General features: G+C 47.5%; 1 protein-coding gene across 4 annotated transcripts in view; it reads right to left on the bottom strand.

Annotated features, from left to right (window-relative positions):
• LOC133351440 (SH3 and multiple ankyrin repeat domains protein 3-like) overlaps window positions 1-21139 on the bottom strand; it is a 631852-nt gene that overhangs the window by 150649 nt on the left and 460064 nt on the right. The window lies entirely within an intron of this gene.

Here is a 21139-nt window from a genome sequence, read left to right as displayed (position 1 = left end):
AAAATAAAAATAAAATAAAAATCACGACGTTTCAGAAGCAACACAAGTCTCCGTCATCAGGTGGGATCAAACCCATGACTCCTGCATAGCAGGCGAGGTAGTTAACATCTCTGCATCGTGGCTCCCTAGAATCCCGACATGTACTATTCAGCGGCTTAAAACTCAGTGCTGGGAGACTGAGACCAGGTTTCAGGCTACGTTTGAGGATGAAAGCAGGTTATAACAATTGTATCTCTGTCACTGGAAGAAATGTTGGGTTACAGCCCAGTGGCTCTGTGTGGATTAATCACATGTCCGTTAGGACTGGTAGGACTATGCAGAGCAACACAGACAATGAAGCACATCGTTGATGGAATAAATGAAATAACTCCATTCGGCAGCTTTTGGAAGCACAAGGAGTAGCAATTGTACTGTGTTTCACTACTGATCAAATGCTGAGTAAAAGGGAATGCGTTTTAGATAAGGACTTCGCTTATAAACTGCGGGGACATTAGGCAATGCATAACACATCTCATTTCTGTTTGCATTGAATGGATCCACAGTTCCCCACTGGGAAGCGCACACCATGGTCACCTTTAAATGCAACTCGCTGGGTGCCCCGTTTCAGGTCACCGTGCGACATTAAAGGAAGCTGTTACTCACGAGAGAAGTCGCTCCTATTTCGCAAATCCACCCCCAAGCTGTCAGACAGCAGTTTGAAGTTTTGATAATGAGAATATATTTATTTATTTATCTTATGTACGTATGACAGTCAAGATCGCTCCAGTGGTGTCAATGTGGCATGATGCTGGTAATGTTGATACGTTTACCGCAGTGATGTGGTGACAGTGCACTCCCGACAATGATTTTATTCGGTTTTCCCATTAACGAAACTTCAAACTCGCGTCAAATGACACGTTACTCGCAGCCTGGGGTATTATCTCTACAATGATTTCAAGATAAAGGATATTTTGGGGTTTTTTTGGGGGGATGATTCTTCACATAAAGCATTTTATTTTATATCTGTAGCACGAACCAAAGTGGTTTCGTGCTTGTCGAAAAGTGACATCGTCTTTGGGCTAACCATCGAACAAAGACGGTCACTGCATCGCCCACTTTCTCCTTCCGACATTAGGAAGCCACTGGAGCGATACGCTTTAAACTCCGGATTGAAAACTAATTTCGCTGCTTTTCGTAGTTTGGTTTGTTTTACTTCCTCCGCACCGCCAATTAACACGGTTGGCTACGTACGGTACGAAAGAAGCCCCACATACATGCACACGTTAACTACAGGAGAATATCCATACAAACACACCCTGTGGAAAGAAGACCAAGCGCTTATACTCGAGGTATCCTAAGTTGTTCTTTGCCTTTCCGCCAGCAGTGTAGTGTTAGCATCTGTTACGTATATTAGAAGTGTGCTTAGGCCTCCTTATAGCCATCTTCTACTTGCAATAATGATCTGGCCATCTTTGAACAGAAATGCGGTGGGGAAACGTGGATTCTGCCAGCGCGGGAAATAATCGGGCCCGAAAAATCTTATTTACACAGGAATGTCACAGTTATATATTTATCAGCGATGAGTCACATTCAGTATTAGCTGATGCAGTCTGCTGTGCATCGCCAACCATCATGTCTGGATCACTGAATAGACCGCAGGCTGAACTGAGAACCTACCATTAACATCCCAACACCTCCAAATTAGAATCATTCGTGGTTTAATGGGTAAGAGTGCAATTATCTTAAGGGCTAGGACATTTTATGCGATATGCTTTTGAAAGAAGAATAATATATATTCTGGAAGCATATTGCAAAAAACGAATGTGATAAAAATAGCCACCAACAATATACATGCGATCACAATTTTTTTATGAGCAATTTTCGCCACATTTCCAGCAGCCGCACAAATAGCAGATTTTTTTTAGCCAAATTAGGTTTCACTCTTTGTTTACGCAGCATGCCCAACGCACGAGGTGAAATAAATATGTGCGTGAGCGGCGTTCCAAACATTTTGAGAACAGAGAAACCCCAAAAAAAGACATCAGAACAAAGCATTTGAAGCTTACAGTATTTGGAAATTTCCGAATGCAATGCTCGTTTGATAACACAGTATGTTCACAAGCGTCCAATGTCCATGTCCAATTCAGTGGAATTAATTGCAAATATTTACCTCTGGTCACATTTTTTTTCAAGAAGTCATATAACTGTACATGAATATACACTGTACACGTATATACTTAGTGCACACGATATTTAGTGATTTATATTGTCGCAAACATCAAATCGTGGACTCGATTCATGGGATTGCAGTAAATATCGATGCGAAATAAAAACATTAAATCACATTTTCACGGCGACTGTCAGCCAACCAAAAGGCATTTAATTAAAAAATGCATAAAAATACCGTAGCTTATGTGACCAAATCCAGGCACCGTGTATGTTCGTTGCTGTACAGAAGCTATAATCAATATATAACCGATCAATAACGCAACATAACAAATGACAATAGCAGACAATGTAACGTTGACAAAATGTGAAGATTTTTTTTTTTTAGAACGAAATCACACGTATACCATGACAGCGTACACAAACTCACACGTGTGTATACATACGTGCACGTATATGTAATCTGCAGCATAATAGATTTCTCATCAAGATTCAAATGCACCGTTTCAATTGAGGTGAAAAATGTGGTGGTAATTCCACCTTCAAATGACGAGAGCATTCCTCTTCTAAACACAACAAACACCAAGTTGTGCAGTCTTACCCGGTGGCTCTCATTGTACTGACATATGGATGATGATGATGATGCTGAGGATGGGTTCACTTTACTGTTGCACGTATCAATTAATGAGAAAAAAAGGAACGTCAAAAGTTCAACGCACAAAAGGCCGGAACCACTTGATTCATCCACGTAAACACAAAGGCCTCCCGTGTGCAGCCTTTAACAGACTGTTGGAGCAAGCGCTGTTACCGAGCACCTATGAAAGCCGACAGCACACGAGGGGGCGGGTGGCCAACACCACGTCTGGCTGCCTTTGTCTCCCTCGTGGCGATGTTTACACGCGGCACCAGGTACTCATTTGAGGCTGAGTCGACCTAGGGGGTGGCCCAGGACCGGTTTGGCCGTGAGCGGGCATCGAACCCGGGTCCCCGTGCTAACCGCTGCACCACCGCTGCCCACATATACACACACACACAGAGACACACACACACATATACACAAACACACAGACACACACACATATACACACACGGACACTCACGCACGGAGACACGGAAACACGCGCTCGTTCATCAATGAACACGTCGAAAAATGAAGCTGCACAGCACACACACACACACATCGAGGGTTAAGAAAGGTGCCAGACCCAAAAACGCAGAACCTTTTCTGATTCTTTAACAACGCGGGCAGCAAGCGTCCATCCAAATTCATTGAAGCGCCGATTGCGTTTCCCGAGCCGAGCGGAGCAAGGTGGAAGAGACTCCGCCGACGCGATCGCTGACCGCTCGTGAATGCAAAGCAGCCGACTGTCGCTCGCAGGCGCGGAACGGACGTCGGGGAGCGTGGCAGAGGCAGCCCAAGTCGTCGCGAATGTCGCAGCCGAGCCACGATCTCAGGCCCCCCATCAACGGTGGAACAAAACAAAAAATGTGATTCCGCCCTGGACTTCCCCACGCGTCCACCCACCCACCCCCAACCCGGTCCACGCTGCACGGAAGGCCGGGGCTGGTTCTGCCCGTCAATTCCACTACGGTCGGAGCTGCTGGCTGGAGCCCATCAAATCCGAGTCACATCACTGGTGCCGTCGCGCGAATGAGAAGGGGGGGGGAGAAAAAATCACCCAGCCTCATTTCCATTCCACAGCGTAAGCCTGCCCCCCCCCCCCACCAAATAACCCACCCTTCCCCCCCCCTCCAGCTACCCACCCACTCCCCCAAAGAAATATGTTTAATTTATTTTTAATGTTATTTAATTATTATCCGAGGCTCTCTCCTCCCCCCACCAGAGAACGGCGATACGGTGGGAAATGAAATTCAAGCCCGTTAAAAAAAAATAACAACTCGCATTCGTTTTTCTCTATTTTATTACAGAATTAGAAATCAAGGAACGCGCGCGCAATGAGTCAACTGTGTCTTTGTCACGAGGACCAATGTGCCAACAAACAAACAAAAACGAATCCGACGTGAAACAACGCGAGAGTGGCGAAAGAGGCCAAGAGGCAGTGCCGACGATGAACACAGCAGCGCTGCTGCTGCCGCTGTGCGCATCGCGCGTGCTTCTCTCCTCCCTCCCTCCCTCTCAACGCTTCTATCAGCCACGGCGTACGTCAGAGGCACCAAGCCGGGCCACACAAAGGACAATAAACGGCAAGTGCCACTCCTCAAGCAGTCGTTCCTGGAGGCACGGGAACCAATGTCCTGGAAACGCTGCCTCGTAATGCAGGAAAGGAGAGAGGCGGCCACGTGCGCGACACACTTGAGACACGCACGCACACAGAGTCGGAGCCACCAACAGATCTGGTCCGCTAAGAGGCAGGGGGTTATGTAAAAGCAACTGTATCCCGTGCTGAATGCTAAACACATTAGGTATGGGGCAGGACTCCCTTAATGGCAACTCTAAATAATAAACCGCCGATGTTGATCTCAGCATAATTGATGACATTTGTACACAGTATATACACAAAGCAACACGCGTATACACGCGCACGCACCAATGCACATCTACACAAAGTAATGTGTTCTGCACAAAAAAACCCAACTTGCAACATTTATATTCTTTGGCTCTTTCGGTAAAGCCACGTAGATAGAAAAAATAATACAATATCACGACGTTTCGATCGCAACACACAAGCAATCGTCTTCAGGTGTGATGACTGATGCAGCATACGCTGTTTTGCGAGCACCTATTTATGCCCAAGTGCGATTAGCGAGCAACTGTTTAGGCCAGCGCAGCCAACACAGCACAGCACGTGGCTGGCGATTTTCACGCAACCGCACCAGATGCAGTTGAACTACGGGGAGGCGGCCCTATAGGTGTCGATGCAAGTGGCCGGCGGTCTGCATCATCTGGAATGGAACGCGGGGGTCACCGGCATTGCGAACGCGGTCCGTGGATCCCTGTGACAACCACTTCCACGCGGTGACGTGAAACAAGCACGCGCCCATGCGCATGCCATTACTGGCACGTTCGCACGACTTTAAAACGCATATTTCTATTCTCGTGCATGTTTAGTGAGGAAATGATGCCTTCAAAGTGTGTCATTTTCACAGAGAGACATTCGCCTTCATAATAATGTTCCCAGGAGAAAGAAAGAAAAAACAATTTGGGTAAAAAGAAATCAATGTTTACCGCTGATTTCATTAGCGGCGCTCACCCTGCGATGGAACCCCCCCCCCCCCCCCCCGCTGCTTTTTGTTTTAAAAGAAGAAGAAAAAAGCGACTGCAACGACGGCGGAAGGAGGAAAAAAATAAATAACGAAGACGAAGACGACCATGACGATCACCTCGGGTACAAGCTGGCTGCGAGCAACAACAACAAAAGGGGGTGCTGCCCTCGTGCAAATTTGCCGGCTGCGACTCTTCACAAGCTGAGACGCGTGTGCATGCGCACGTGCGTGCAGAGGGTCGCACGCACTAGTGGAGAGCGAGAACCGCGCTTCGCCCACGAGCGCACACGTGCCACGTTCACCTCGCGGCACTGCCTGCGAGATCACGACGTTGCTACATGTTCGTTCGTCGGCATCATCAGCAGCAGCAGCAGGAGTTGTAGCAGTAGCAGCAGCAGCAGCATCGGCTGCATAATCAGCATCGCCATTAGTAGCGGAAGCTTCATCAACAACAGCAGCAGCAGCAGCGGCTTCATCAGTGGCAGTAGCAGTATAGCAATAGCATAAATAGTGTAATTGCATTAATCACCGTCACAATCATCCTCACATCATCACCTATTGTCTCCACCACCGTCACGGACGGGCGTGCGAGGCAATGTCTGGCACCAGCCTGGGGCCCACGTGAATTCTCACGCAGCTCAACAAAAGGGTGGTGTCTCACCCTCCTCTCGACCTTGCAGGAAACACCAATTATACGGATATTTCACCGAGAGGCGGCTGACATAACAGCACGTATGTGACTGTGCTCAACTCAACAACGACGGCGATCTCCCAGCAACGTTGATGCCAATCGAAATGGAAATGCAATAAAAAAAAATGGCATCGTTTCAGCGTGCGGCACGTTTAGTTTTAATTGGGAAGCGCAACAGATGTAATGGTCTTCACTTGCGTGCGGAGGAATCGTCACATCTGCGCAACGTCGGCAAAATATGACGCCGATTGTGTTTGCATAACGTCCAACACACCGATGTGCTGTACTCGTGACGAATTGGCACGATCTGTTTACGTGACAACCCTTACTAGTTGGCTGTGTCGGGTGGTGGCGGGTTTTAACGACACATTTATATATTTACGCGATGTAACCCGAAAAACCCTCTATTATGGATACGACAGAAAACATATATAAAATGGACATTCGAATGTAAATTGCATCCACGTTTCATATTTCATTTTAAACCATCACCATTAATTGCTAGACTGATTGGGTATTCTGCTTTGCGTAGAGCGTGGTAGGGAGGGGGGATGGGAAGATATAGAGAGATTTGGTTGCCATGTGGAGTATACACGTCTGCCTTTACATCTGTCGAGAGACACACAACCTAGGCGTGCGATCATCGTTGCAATAAGCCGTTCAAATATTCAACGTAAGCGCCCGAGTCGTGGCGATAACGAAGTGTGAATAACGGACGCCGCACGCACAGACCAACCGGCAACAAAAAGACAGACGCACTCTATCGCACAACCAGGACAACATCGAAGAGAGAGAATTGATGCGGTACAGTGCGGTAAGCACGCACGCACCGAAGGCGCCCGTTTTTCGCGTGGCACCTCATAAAATTTAGGGCAGCAGGGTGGTTAGTGGTGGCGGTGGCGAGAGAGATTCAGGGTGCGTGGGAGGGGGGGGGGAGGAGGATGAGGTGCGATGGGGTGGTCACGCACTCGTCCGGCTGCGAGGCGAGCCGACGCATCGCAGTGCAGGAGGCGGATCGCGAGGGGCACGAAGCGACAAGACGCCGGAGGAGGCGAGCCGGCGTTGGCAGCGCACCACGAGACCGGCAGCTGTCGTGTGTCCGACGAGCAACTCAAACGCGCCGCGCGACCCGACTCGTTTGTGACGTTTTATTGTTGGTCGTCGTTCCGCCACTACTACGTGGCGGAAGGGCGGCCGGCTGTCGAAGAGAAGCAGCGCCCCCCTCCCCTCCCCTCCGCTCCCCCCCCCCCCTCAATCCACATTTTTGAAACTCACGAGGGACCGATTTCACGCGAAAAAAGGAGACGTGTCTTTCCGCCGCTACGGAATAGCCCAAGCAGGCGGGAAGCCAAAAGCGATGGTAGAAAGTTTCCGCGCGGACATCCATCGCGCGGTTTTGCGGCGGCATGGCTTGTGCGGCAGAGAGCGACGAGCGGGCACGGTGGCACCGTCCACTCCAATTTACGTGCGCGGTTCACTACCGCCTCATTGCCACAGCATTTGTAAAGAACCGTGGCGCTAAATTCACAGCAACTTGAGATGGATCCAGGGGGGAGGGGTGGGGTGGGAGGTTGGTGGGTGGGGGGTACGACGGGGGCTATAGCCCCCCTACGACGATTGATATTTAACAGAACAAAAATACACAGATTTTTATTGTATTATTATTAATGAGGGGCCCTCTTTGAAAATCTTAAAATTTCAGGACTGAGCCTCCCCCTGCTGGGACGTCTGTAGACCCGCCGCTGACAGCACCTGTTTGTTTCTCGAAATGGTGAAGAAAGCGGCATATTAATGGCACGCGCACACATTAATAAAAGATGAAGAGGAGGGTGGCAATGATTACGATGTCGACAGAGCTCATGATGATAGTGACGATATCATGGCAATTCGTTTTTGTTGTTTGCCGCAGTTGCAGACGGTGTTTATTTTGTAAAAATGCCTATGTCGGTATGGAAATGAGATTATCGTCGAGCAGTGGTTCGTAACCTGGGGTGCATGGACCCCATCGGGGTGCAAGATGCCCTTTCCGGCAGTGCGACACGTAAATCAACGAAAGACAAATTGAGCACGGGCACATAAGTACAACTACTTTGTTTCATCAAACCGATGTATTTATTAACATTACGCATTTATTTTTTTACGATTGATAACCAAAGGGGTGCAAGGCTGCAGTAAAGGTTAAGAGCCGCCGTCTTAGACGACATAATCCTACAGTGAAGATATAGATCATGCATTAACATGTTGCATGGAATTCATGCAACCGTGGTGTTTGCACTGGTGCCAAATGTGAGCAAATAAAGATGAATATGGTTGTTAATATACCCCTTCGGTTCAAACGAGATGCCTACACGTGTCTCTAATCTACATTCACGCACGCAAAGCACAAACGATCGGCAAGAGGCAAGCCATTGCTCGAGTGCTATCTGATGCACTGGCTACAGCCTTGCCAGTCAGCATCTGTACACAATACAGTCGGAGCTGGATACAAACGCACCTTGTACAAGCACAATTCTGATAACGCGTGCTTACATGACAGCGGTGGGGGAATGGCAATGAGACGCTTATGTTACAAGCACATTCCTCTGGATATAAGCACACTTGGACTTGCGGTACTCCAAATGGGTGTGCTGAAATCCAGCAACAATTATGCAGTAACATTTGACACCTACAATAAACAATTAAATGTTTTAAAATATACAATATGTACATAACAAAGACTTGCAGCATTGTAATGTTTTTGTTACTTAAAATTGAAGGTTGCATGTTCAAATACCGACCAGGGTTGTTGGCACAATCATTAATTGGGTGCAAACCAAACTAGTTACCACTCGTGTTAAGTGAATGGTGATCAATGGAGACAAGCCCCTGCCATGGGAATGTAGAATTTCCACCATTGGCTCAGAGCTGCCAATGGAGGTGAGTGGTGCCCCTTTGCCCGTTTCGTTTGAGAGAGGAAACACTTGCTTTGTTGAAGCGATGGACAATTTTGCACATTTTTCTCAGGTTCACATCACGATAAATATTACAGATGTTGCCGCTGGTGTGACGGTCAGCACGCCGGTATGGAATTCCAGAGGTCGCTGGTTCAATCTCCCAGCAGAGCAGTTGAAACAAATGGTGGAAGTTTCTTAATACGCGCGGCTGTCTCTGTTCGCGCAGCGGTATAAACGGGCAGTCGATCAGCAGGTGTCGTGTGGCGCAGGTAAAGTGTGGCTACTCCCAGCTCTTCAGAGACGTCTGGCCACGCGACCACGGGGAGAACACGCAAACTCCAAATATCAGGCGTCACGGTCGGGATCAAACCCACGACCTCCCGCATACCAGGCGAGGCAGTTAACATCTCGCCACCGTGGCATCCCAAATGCTATCCATCCTCCGCCATCTCTATCCACCCAGCAGTATTCGTGGGTACGCCACAGATCGTCATTATGAGCATAAGGAGTCGAACTTCGTGACGACAGTGGTTGCCCCACAGAGTCGGGCTGTCACTATTGGAATGTGAAATTTCCATCTCTGGCTTCGGGTCATCCAACACTCGTTTGAGTACGAAGACACTGACACCATTATCATCATCATCGGCAGTTCAACTTGATTTCCCATCGCAGCAGTTGAAACAATAGGTAAGTCTCTTAAAACCTCACCCCACCGCCTCTGCCCATCCAGCAGTATAAATCCTTCACACCTTTTCAGAGACGCGTGGCCAGTGTGGAAGAGTAGACCAAATATCTTCTAGAGGGGGCTCTCTACACGAGACGCTTCCGCCAGCAGTGGGCGTGAGCCAGAGATTGCAGGGCTGCACCCTTTGCCCCACCAGGATGTTAAATCCAAACCAGGCAATGGGTAGGGCAGGCACAGACAGTCGGCAGATTCGCATTGTTGGGTCCTTGTAAATTGTCTCAGAGGCTAGGACGACAACTGCCAGTCCAACCGAGCCAATGAAGCCGAGAAACGCGAATCCCCCATTTACGTGGAAATCAAAATTAAATCAATGTATGCGAACGAGCTAATTTACACGAACGCACTAATTCATAAAATAGGAACTGTAATTGCTTTTCCATACTGGTAAATAGCTCTTAAAGAGGTCAATTTACATAACGATCCTATTCCTAAATATTCATACGATTTTCAGATTACGTTTGCTAACCAAGCTATGTTAACAGCCACACTTAAAATCACTTAATTACAAAAACGTGCCCGTTCAAATGTGTAACGATTTTCCATCGTGGCCTGAAAGGTCCTTTGTCTGAATGAGGTCACTTACCCAAGTGCGTTAAGTCAGAATGTTATGTAATTTATATACAGCGTGTCTTTAATAGGAACAGTCTACGTGTGGAATATGTGCAGAGTAATATATCGCGGCCCTTTGTCCTCTGAAATGAATTGGGCGAAAAATCTACCGGTTATACACACACGCGTGAGAACACATAGAATCACACGCACACAAAGGAACACACAGGCACGCATGATGGCACGTATACAGACAAAGACAAATATCCACCCGTATAGCCTTCACAGCGTTTTGGGGCAAGTGCTGTTAGCAAGCAGAACCTATGAAAGGCGGCACAGCAGACGACGGGATGGATGGCCAGCACCACGCCCGACCGCCTTTGTCTCCCGAGTGCCGATGTTTTACACACCGCACCAGGTACTAATTTGATCCTGAGTCGACCTAGGGGAGGCCCAGCACCGGTTCAGATAATCGTCACTGGTGTTGGCCGTGGGCGGGAATTGAACTCGGGTAGCCGGGTTAGTAGCGCAGCGTACTAACTGCTACTTTACAAACAATACACAAACCCACGTCCACACAAAGACAACGATCCCCCGTATCGCCTTAACAGACTGCAGGGGCAAGTGCTGTTAGCGAGCACCTATAAAGGATGGAACGGCACACGAAGGGGTGGGTGGCCAGCACCACGCCCGACCCACGTACACACGCACACACACACAGGCAGACACACGAATGCATGGCACGTAATGAAAAATGTAATACGACCACATCAATCAGCTACATCGCAGTGTTGTAAAATGAACGAGGGCGCACAGTAGATTAGCTAAGCTCACACATAATTAGTAGGAGCCCATTTTAAAATATAACCATTCTGAATGTCACTTCCTGCTGACATGCTTCAAAGGTTGTACCGATATTTGCAATAGCAAGCCGCTGTTGTGTGCGCCTCTGATAACAATCGAAGAGCTGCTGTTGCACCGTGCAATAACGCCTTTAAAATGCTCATTTGATTCTGAGAATTCCACAAATTCGATGTCACCTCCGAAAGGTTTCAATTGACCAACGTTCGAAACGCTGGCACACACAACGCGGCTCTGTTGTTTTCGCAGCTCTCCATTGCAAAAGCCACACCGTCTCAATGGGCTCTCATGATGATTTAACAAATAATTCGATCGATTTATTGATCCACCGATCGACTGACCGGAGGCTTCAAACTGGAAAAAAATAATACCAACGCAATAAAAAAAGGGCGGCGGGTGGGGGGGGAGGCTCAATCTAAATCTCATTTTTGATGACATGCAAAAATGGCATCAGACTTGGACTATCGCTCCGCACAAGAGACTTGCAGCTCTTTGTATCTTCACACCAGACCCTCCTGCTCGCTGTTAGAGCAGCGGCACGACCACACCAAGGGCTTTGTGCTCAGCAATGGCTCCGGGTGACTTTGAATGGCTCCGCGAAGTGCTGCTCGCTGTCGCGGTGGCGGTGGTGGCGTTTAATTTGTGCTGAATAATAATTGGGTTTCTTGCTGCACACCCATGATTTGTCGTTTGATGAATGGACCAAAGACAAACAACTCCCCCGCCCCGTACAGCGTTTAACAGACTGGTTGGGGAAAGTGCTCTTAGCAAGCGCCTACGGCACACAGGGGAGTGGGAGGCCAACACCACGTCCGGCCGCCTTTGTCTCCCCAATAGCGATGTTTACAAACCACACCAGGTACTCATCTAAGGCCGAGACCAGATATAGGAGGCCCAGGACCGGTACAAATAATCGCCACTGTTATTAGTCGTGAACAGAAATCGAACTCGGACTGACCGGTTCGTCGTGCAGTGCGCTAACCAACGCAGCTTTGCCCATCAGAGGAGCTCACTGATTGGACTGTGTCCCAGATCTTTCAAGGATTTCTGAGCTCCTCGCATAATCTAGCCTGGCTAAACCCAGGATGGATTGTAGACAAGCCAGCCTGAATGTTTCTAACCGGCGCAGATGAATGGACCACACACACACGCACGTATAAACACGCACACTCGACGATTCCGCGCATTGTAATCTTATCCTGTGGGACAAAAATACGACACACGACTTGAATGAATAGAGAAGATCACGGGTTCTAGACTTAAATTCAAACGGGGACTTCACTCCCAAAAAAGGGGGATTGAACTCAGGTTGTCAGGGTTCCTGTCTCAGTGTCCGGGGCATGGGAAGGCACACTTTTTTGTGTAGATCACGTTTTCTGAGCACAAACTCCAAAGGACCAACACGTGGATCAGCCAGCAACAAACAGCACTATTAACGGCGATATTAGATAAGAGTTACCGATTATAATTTAATGGGGCAACGTTAGACGGACTCGAGAGAGTGGACAATGGAGAGTTAATTACAGAGTCGTGCGGTGTGTGTTTGGTTTGTCATCCTTCCCGCGCACCTCCGATTAGCACGGCTGGCGATGTACGGTGCGAAAGAAGTTCACCATACATACGTACGTCCATGCAAAGCAGAGAGAGATGCGTTGTGACCTGCAGTGGTGGTTGAACACGGCACGGATGATGAGACGGAACAGTCAGTCCATAATATAGGTTTTTGGGTCAGATCGCATTATTTATAAATGTGTCGTAACCCTCCACCACCCGACACGATAATTACAATCAGCTTCATCGGGCAATGAAGCTGATTGTAAAAACGTCGTACTCAAATTTCAAAATGCTGTTGATTCTCTCTTCAGCACACCGGTAGGCTAAAGAAGTGAATTATTTTGTCCTTTGAAAAACGTGACACATTTTTTACTGTTTGGCCGTGTCGGGTAGTGGAGCGTTATGACACATTTATAAATAACGCGATCTGACCCAAAAACCTATATTATGAATAATATTGGTCGCGAAAGCCTACGTGTGGAATAGTCAGTGTCTGGTCGACCGAGTCTTCAAGGTGGGTGGAGGAATCCACGAGTGAGGTTCGTGGAAACCGAAACCCACGGTAGTAGTGATAGGAGAGCGATAAGGAAGTGACCGACGGACGATGAGCAAAGCGACTGGAGTGAATCAGTGAATGCTGAACCATCAATCAACCCGACTGTTTCAAATTGCATTATATACTCGTGCAGTGAGGTTGGAACTGGGTGGTGAGCAAGTGAGCCATGTTCCTCATTATAAAAACATATTTCATACGGCAAATCATCACTGAACCTCAGGACCCTCATTCACGGATGATAAACCCCTGTTTGCAGTGCTGGGACACGAGATGATACCACAAAGAGAAGAAAACAAATGCAGGAAAAGAATGCTCAGAACAATCTTCTTTTTCTTCGTATGGCTGCTGATGTGGATGCAGAACAACAACCACGTTTTCACATTCAGGCGGTCAAGTTAAACAGCCACATCAGGAGCCAGCGGAGTAGTGTATCGTCGCTGTGATGTCTCCTTCGTATGTGTGGATCGGGGCATTACGTCTTTGTACGCTGTACGATCTGTTCTGGATGACCACAGTCGCGCACTGGAGATTTTTCAATTTTCCATTTGTGCATCAATGATACTAATAATTACGATAATGAATTGTTAATATAGAGCCCGATACGCTGGGGCATTACAAAGTGCTTCACATCAGCACTCTGCCTGCCCTGCAAACGTGCATTAGTATGCCAGTCGGAAACAACGGCTGCAATGTATAATCTAAATTGAGTAATTCGCGGATATTCTTTGGCAAATGTTTACCCTGACATCGGCACACAATGGCCTACTCTTGCGAACAACATCAGGGGATCTTTAACGTCCACTGTTAAGCAGACGGTGCGTAGCGTGACCACGGTTGTTATACCCGCAGGATGATTAACGATCAGCGCGCACACTGGATTCGAACTGCGAACCTCTGCGACAAGCGGCGAATGCGCCCCCCCCCCCCTCTAAGCCATGAGTGCGTGCAGACCAGCAACCTAGCTACTGTTCTGCTTCCTATTGTCATGTCACTGTTCGTTTATGTGGGTGTCCAGCACACGCGATCCCATCATGTTTAATCAGGCTCACCTTCAAGTTGCCGTCCCACAGCCATTTGAAAGCCGCACGTACAAAATGAACATTTTTGCCAATTGAATGCCACTTTGGCAGTTCCGAGCGTCGAGTAATAAAATCAAAGGACAAAACGGACTGTTGCTGCACACCATTATTGAGAGAGGGTGGCAGTTAATTTAATTTCAATTTTTTTTTCACATGGGTCCATGATTGCAGATGGGCCCCTGCTGGAACAGATGAATATTAGAGCAGCCCTTGCAGCCCGGCCCCGTAACTCTCTTCGGGGAGAGCCTAGCTTAAAAAGAAGGCACCCTCTGCGAGGCAGCGAATCGGCCCGGGTGACTCAAGGGGGTAAACGTGAACTGACATAACGCCCATGTCAGAAAATTAAAACTGAGCCAATGTCGTCCATATACCCAAATTAGATAAAGCAAGTTTCTCGTTCTTACTGAAGGAGCGAGCTGAGGTGGTGGTGACCCATGTCTGTGATCCAGCGATTTGAGAAACTCCCAAAAACCCACGGGGCTATGTGAATAACTCTTCTGGCAAATTGCCCGATGATGCTGGATGTAATTACCAGCGAAACGTTGGACTCAAAAATTGTAAATGTTGTGGATTCACTCTTCAACACACCAGTGGGCTAAAGTAGTGAACTATTTGTCTTTTGTCAACGTGACACATTTTTTTACTGATTGGCCGTGTCGGGTGGTGGAGGTTTGCAACACATTTATAAATAACGCGATCTGACCCAAACACATTTATTATGAATTGTGAATAACTAAACAAATTTTTTATTTTTATTTTATTTTACCTGGTAAGGCCCACTACTGAGCTATTTACCTCTTTTCCAGAAGCGACATGGCCACAAATAAATGCTCAATGAAGTGGTTCATCACGTGGAAATGTATAGCAGCCGAATACTCTAAAGGCATGTTGATTGTAAATTTGGAGGGAAAAACGGAGCACTGTTATGAATATTGTTATTGACGACCTTGCCGACAAGTGTTACAGTGCAACGTTGCATATCCAACTCACTGGGGACTGGTGGATACGTGGAATCTTCAGACATCTATGAGATGTTCAAATGACACTGCGCGTGTGGGCGGTTAATTGGTCAAGGCGGATATGTGACGGTCGGATATTGCGAAGCTGTACGGAACCTGTCTGCTGCGTGTCGGCTCTCTGTTTTGTTCATTGATGTGAACAGCCCTGTGCGTCTACAGCCCAGCGTTAGTCACATTTAGAGTCAACGGGCGTTGAGAGTATTTGGCTGCTATACATTTCCGCACGATAAGCCACTTCGTTGAGCTGTCGATTGTGGCCAGGTCGCTTCTGAAAAATAGCTACAGAGCTCAGTGGGCCTTAGCTGGTAAAATAATTTTTTTTAATAGTTTAGTTTAGTCCACTGCTGGATGAGGGCCTCCATGTTAGTCCACTGCTGGATGAGGGCCTCCATGTACCGTGTAGGTGATTTGAACATGCTTCACCTTGCTGGTCAGTGCAGGTTAGTGAAGGCAGGGACCATAAATGGTGTTGGAAGGATGTAACTCAGGGTTTCCCAAACTCCTGCTCTAGCGACCCACCACGCGACGTTTTTTTCCCCGCGTTTAACCAATTTACCTCTCCCGATTCAAATCAACCCATTCCAAGCTGGACGTGCCCGATGATTGTTAAACGCATTCCACATAAACCCCCCCCCCCCAAGCAATTAACGCTGTTTGCAGTGAATGGAGCCGAATAAAATTAGGATTATGATGTCAGCGTGCATGTGTGTACACATGTGTTTCACAAAGACAAAGACCCCCGTCTGTCCTTAACACACTGTTGGGACAAGTGCTGTTAGTGAGCACCTATGAAGGCACGGTACACGAGGGGGTGGGTGGCCAGCACCACGCCTGGCCAACTTTGTCTCCCCATTGGCGATGTTTTACACACCGCACCAGGTACTCATGTGAGGCTGAGTCAACCTAGGAGAGGGCCCAGGACCAGTTCAGATAATCGTCACTGGTGTTGGCCGTGAGCGGGAATCAAACTTGGGATGCCGGGTTCATAGCGCTAAGCGCTCATCGCTGTACCGCCACTCCCCATGAGACACACACGTGTTCCACGTGAAGCGGACAGCGTTGATTGTTTCGCGCGACAACCACTTAGGACGTGTTTAACAATCATCGGGCAAGTGCAGTGTGGAACAGAGTGAATTCGTAAATTGGTAAACGTGGAAAGGTGGAGCTTGGTGGTGTGTCGCGAGGACTGGAGTTTGGAAAACCCTGGTATAGATGCAGTACATAGACACAGCTGTAGCTATATCTACAGGAGATTATACAACTTTTAAAGTCATTCCCCGTGTTTAGTGTACATGCCGTACAACGTTCGAAATCGACAGGGGTAAAGTTGGACTTACGACCAAATCGACTAACGAATAGACCTCTGGAACGTAACTCGTTCGTGAGAAGAGTCCCTGCACATTGCACACACACGTACATTCATGCACAAGAGCAAAGATCGACTAATTAATGTTGGTTAGGAAAGGCAGACGAGGAAGTTGTGTGACCAACACGCATGCCCAAGCCACCTTTTGACCTCTCAATGTTTATGTTAATACAACCCAACTTGATTCTTATTTTTTGGCTGCGTCGAGCGAGGAGAGACTCAGGACAGGCTGAGACGTCACTTTCCACTGCCGGTATACCTGTCAGGATAGGATCGTAGCACAATGATCATACGGCCACTTTCCCATGTAAACAGCTTCCCTGTAAGTTAACTCACAGCCCTTTTTCCAATCCACTTCTGGAGAAATCTGACGAGCTATGCAGCTCTTTGTCATAGATGTCCAGTAGGAGCGGGTATGAAACATTACAACAACACGATAGGAGTACAAAGTACTTCGGGTTTCTTTCAAGATGTCTGGTCAGCGTGGAAGAGTTGTCCACAACTACAGAACCCACTTAGAGGGGCTCCCTAGAGCAGGATTCCAGTGGATGCCCTTCCGCCAACAGTGGCGTGCGCAACGCAGTTCCAGGGCTGCACCTTTTACGTGCCCGCTGGATTGTACAGATGGCTGCGTTCACAAAGCAATGATTTGGCTGGCAGACGAGCATGCATTAAAGTCAAACAGCCTGTCCACAGTGACAGAATCCGTGCCGTTTTGGTTGCAGCCAACCACCGTCATGGCAACACCAGCGAGCGCGCGCACAGCACAGCAGCCACCGCTGTGAGACCTCTGCACAATCCCGAGGCCCCCACGAGCACCACCCCCCCCCATATACAGCCCCAAGAGTATCCCCCACCCCACCTCACTCTCACACTCTCCCCAGCTCCCACGAGGCCTGACCCTGCTTACTCAGCACAAATGGCCCACGGCTTATACATCACCCATCCGCATTTCACACACGCCTGGCTGTACACTGCATCGTCTGAATTAGGTTTTTTTTTATATACAGTATTGAAGTTGACATGTTCTGTGTAAGCAAGGCTATATGTTTATTCATCAGGCTAAAATAAGCAAATGCCACGAGCCAGCGGTTGGTAAATCCCATGAAGTGTTATAAAAAGGTCATTAGTGTACAATGTTCTATGAGCAATTGAGTGAGATGCATGCGGACTAGCTTGCACTACAGCAAATCACTCGCATGTACTCGAATATTCATACACACACAAAAACTGAATAAAATGTGTGTGCGTGTGAGTTATTTTGGTATCCCAAACTGACAGGGCAGGCACATTCGCCATAACACTTTATGGAAAGTACCAGCCATAGGAATGTGGAATTTCAGCCACTGGCTTGTGACCATCCCGCAGAGCTGGGTACCACCCAATGTTGATTTGAGCAAGAAGAATTCTCTGTCTTGACTTGACATGTCGAAGTAAAGTTAAAGGTGCTGCCCTGAAATTGTTTGCTCAAGCCACTGGTGGCTAAGGGCCCTCCACTAGAGGGAACTCTCGAGAGAATGTTTTTTTTTATCGACCCCATAGATATGATTGGCTGAACTGACGCCCGCAACTGGGACTTGAACTCAAAACCTTCTAATTGTGCACTGAGTGCCTTGCTTATGCAAACACCTGGACGCCATAATGTTAAACACAGAACCTATAAAAAGGTCGTCAAGGTACATATTTTGAAGAGCACCGTATGTAGCCAACCGTGCTAATCGGTGGTGCGTAGGAAGGACAACTAAACACATGAAGGAGTTCTAACTAAATTCGTTTTCAATCAATTGCATAAGATGCGTGCGGATTAGCTTCGTGCTCTTTGAAACTCATCAGCAGCACTCAACAAATCACCCACATTCACCCACGTATTCATAGACGCACAAAAGAGAGAGCAGAATAGAAATTGAGCACCTTATACGTTGTCTTAAGATGTTCCTATGATCGACGTGTGTGCTTTTGTTATTGGTTTTGCTCATTTTTGCGACGTGAGGATTTGAACCCACAATGCCACAATGTAAATGTGTCACGCGAAGATAACAGCGGGTGGGGGGGGGGGGCAATCTGCTATTCATCACGTGCCCAAGGAAACAGTGTCTGGCGCGGTGAGCATGGAGTTTCACCCATACCCCCCCCCCCAAAAAAACAAATTAAATTTCAGCCGATTAATCATCATCAACACGACCGTTCTGACAGCCTCTGCAGGTGTTCCCCACTGGTTCATTGCAAGCTTGGGCTTTCTATATTTTTTCCCATAATTATTTCCCAGCATCAGCCACCACCCCCCTCCGCAAAGCAGCTTGGCTTTTACGTAATTTAACATCGCTGATAAATAGGCCTGGCACTCCGTATTATAAGCAATGTCCAGTTGTCACACATTTGGCCTGGCTATATTCAAGCGTGAAATATATTTGTCAATTTCACACCCCCCCCCCCTGCTGCCCCTCTTTTTATATTTACAATTATTATTTTGGGATTTATCGCTGACGCTACGCTGATTGTGAATTTGGAATGATGTTACGAGATTGAGCATTCTATGTTCACATATTGTCAGGGAATGGTGCCAGACAATGTGAAAGAACTACATTTTAGTAAATTCAACGTGCTTTTCTTTCCTGATATGAATTTGGAACAAATTATATTCAAATCAAACGTTACATATTATAATTTATGCTAATACATGCCCCTCTAGGCATAACTCCTGATACTCCCTGCTCGCTTGAGAGGGGAGGCATTCTGATGACATCACCACACCTATTTAACGCCCATGACTGGAGGGAGATTTTCACAAATGTTGGCAATCGTCTGATGATGCTGGTTGTAACCGCCAGTGAAAACGTCGTACCGATTGCTAAGACATCGCCGATTGCTGTCCAACACACCTATGGTGCTGAAGCAATCATGAATTGACAGGCGTGTTCGCGTGACAACTTTATTTATTTGGCAGTGCTGGGTAGAGGAGGGCCGTATGACACACATTTGAATTTTACTCACACAATCTATTGGAAATACATGCCGTTTAAAAGATGTTGGATACTGTACATTTAAAAATTCACAGATTGATTACGCTGATTCAAGTTAAAACATTAAACGTATATGATTTTTGTACAGTCATTGGTGACTTGGGCTGAGGTCACGTTACACTTCAGATATAGTCGATTTTAATCGCCAGTGGTATCTCAGAATCCAACCCAGGATTTGATCAGCGCTCTGTCAGGAACAATATAGGCCCTCTGGATCAGCCAGCCACATAGCATTTAGCGTCTTAATGCAACAAATGTTAAGTTATCGGATCGGTGGCTTGAATCTCAATTCTCGGAGAGCCCAAGAGGCCGCTTTTGTTTTCTCGGTGACGTCATCAAGGGACATGCTTCGCTTGGCCAATGACATGTCATGATTTAACAATGTGCCTGCCCTGTCAGGGTTGGGATACCAAATGAATCCACACGCGGACACACACACATACACACGGAATAAAACGTGGGCAACGCAGCGTCGTACGGCTTTGTAAAACGCTAAAACAATGCAATTTGCTCGATGGGAACAACGTTCATTTCGTTTCATCATTAAGCCCAAGTAGCGCTAAAGTGTGCACGTTTTACGAGTGCCTCAGAAAAACAATGCGATCTGTGCCGCGCTTAACTTGGTAAGGAGCCGCCGGGGACATTAACAGGCGAAGTGCTTCATTTCTGATTGGATGTGTTAAATCAATGAAGGTCAGCGATCATTCCAGGCAATAAAAAAATACTCGCGGTCACGTGGCGATTGCCAAAGCCGCAAGCAGTGGATTAATAACGCGCATCATTACACGTGCTGCCCTGGTGTCGTGGTCGGCACACTGCACCCGCGGTCGAGAGGTCACAGTTCAATCTCCCGGCAAGGCAGCTGAACGATGGAACAAGCTTCTTAAACAAACCCCCACCCAGCCACAACCCCCAGCCTCTGTCCACCCAGCAGTGTAAATATGTGCACCACAGCGAGTCACGTGGGGTGAGGTAAAGTGTGGGTAACTCCCACTCCCCCCTGTTACAATAGTGGAGGTCCATCTCACCAGGAAGACATTGCAGGGCTGCACCTTTATCTTTACCTTCAGCTAACCGCCCCCATCCTGCGAGATGGCTAGTTGGATGCTGAGATTCATACGCTAGGTTGATGATGGTGATAACTATTTCAACCTTTCAAATATCGTAGTTCGCGTAACTTGGGACGTGCTGACTCGGTCGCATTTAAAGACACAAAATAAATTGCATGGTGCCAAGTTGAACACCTTGTAATGCGTTTGCTAAAAAAAAAACCTACTCTGCTCGCACAAATTATCCGCTCGTCCAAACGCTAATTGCAGAAAATTAATTAGCTTCTAATGGGCCAACTCACCCGTTTGAAAAAAGGTGCGGCCTCAATTAAATCCCAACTGCCAGG

Source organism: Lethenteron reissneri, chromosome 37, assembly GCF_015708825.2.
Source record: "Lethenteron reissneri isolate LAM-NWPU_2019-01 chromosome 37, ASM1570882v1, whole genome shotgun sequence".
NCBI lineage: Eukaryota > Metazoa > Chordata > Hyperoartia > Petromyzontiformes > Petromyzontidae > Lethenteron > Lethenteron reissneri.
This window is presented reverse-complemented; position numbering and strand designations above follow the sequence as displayed.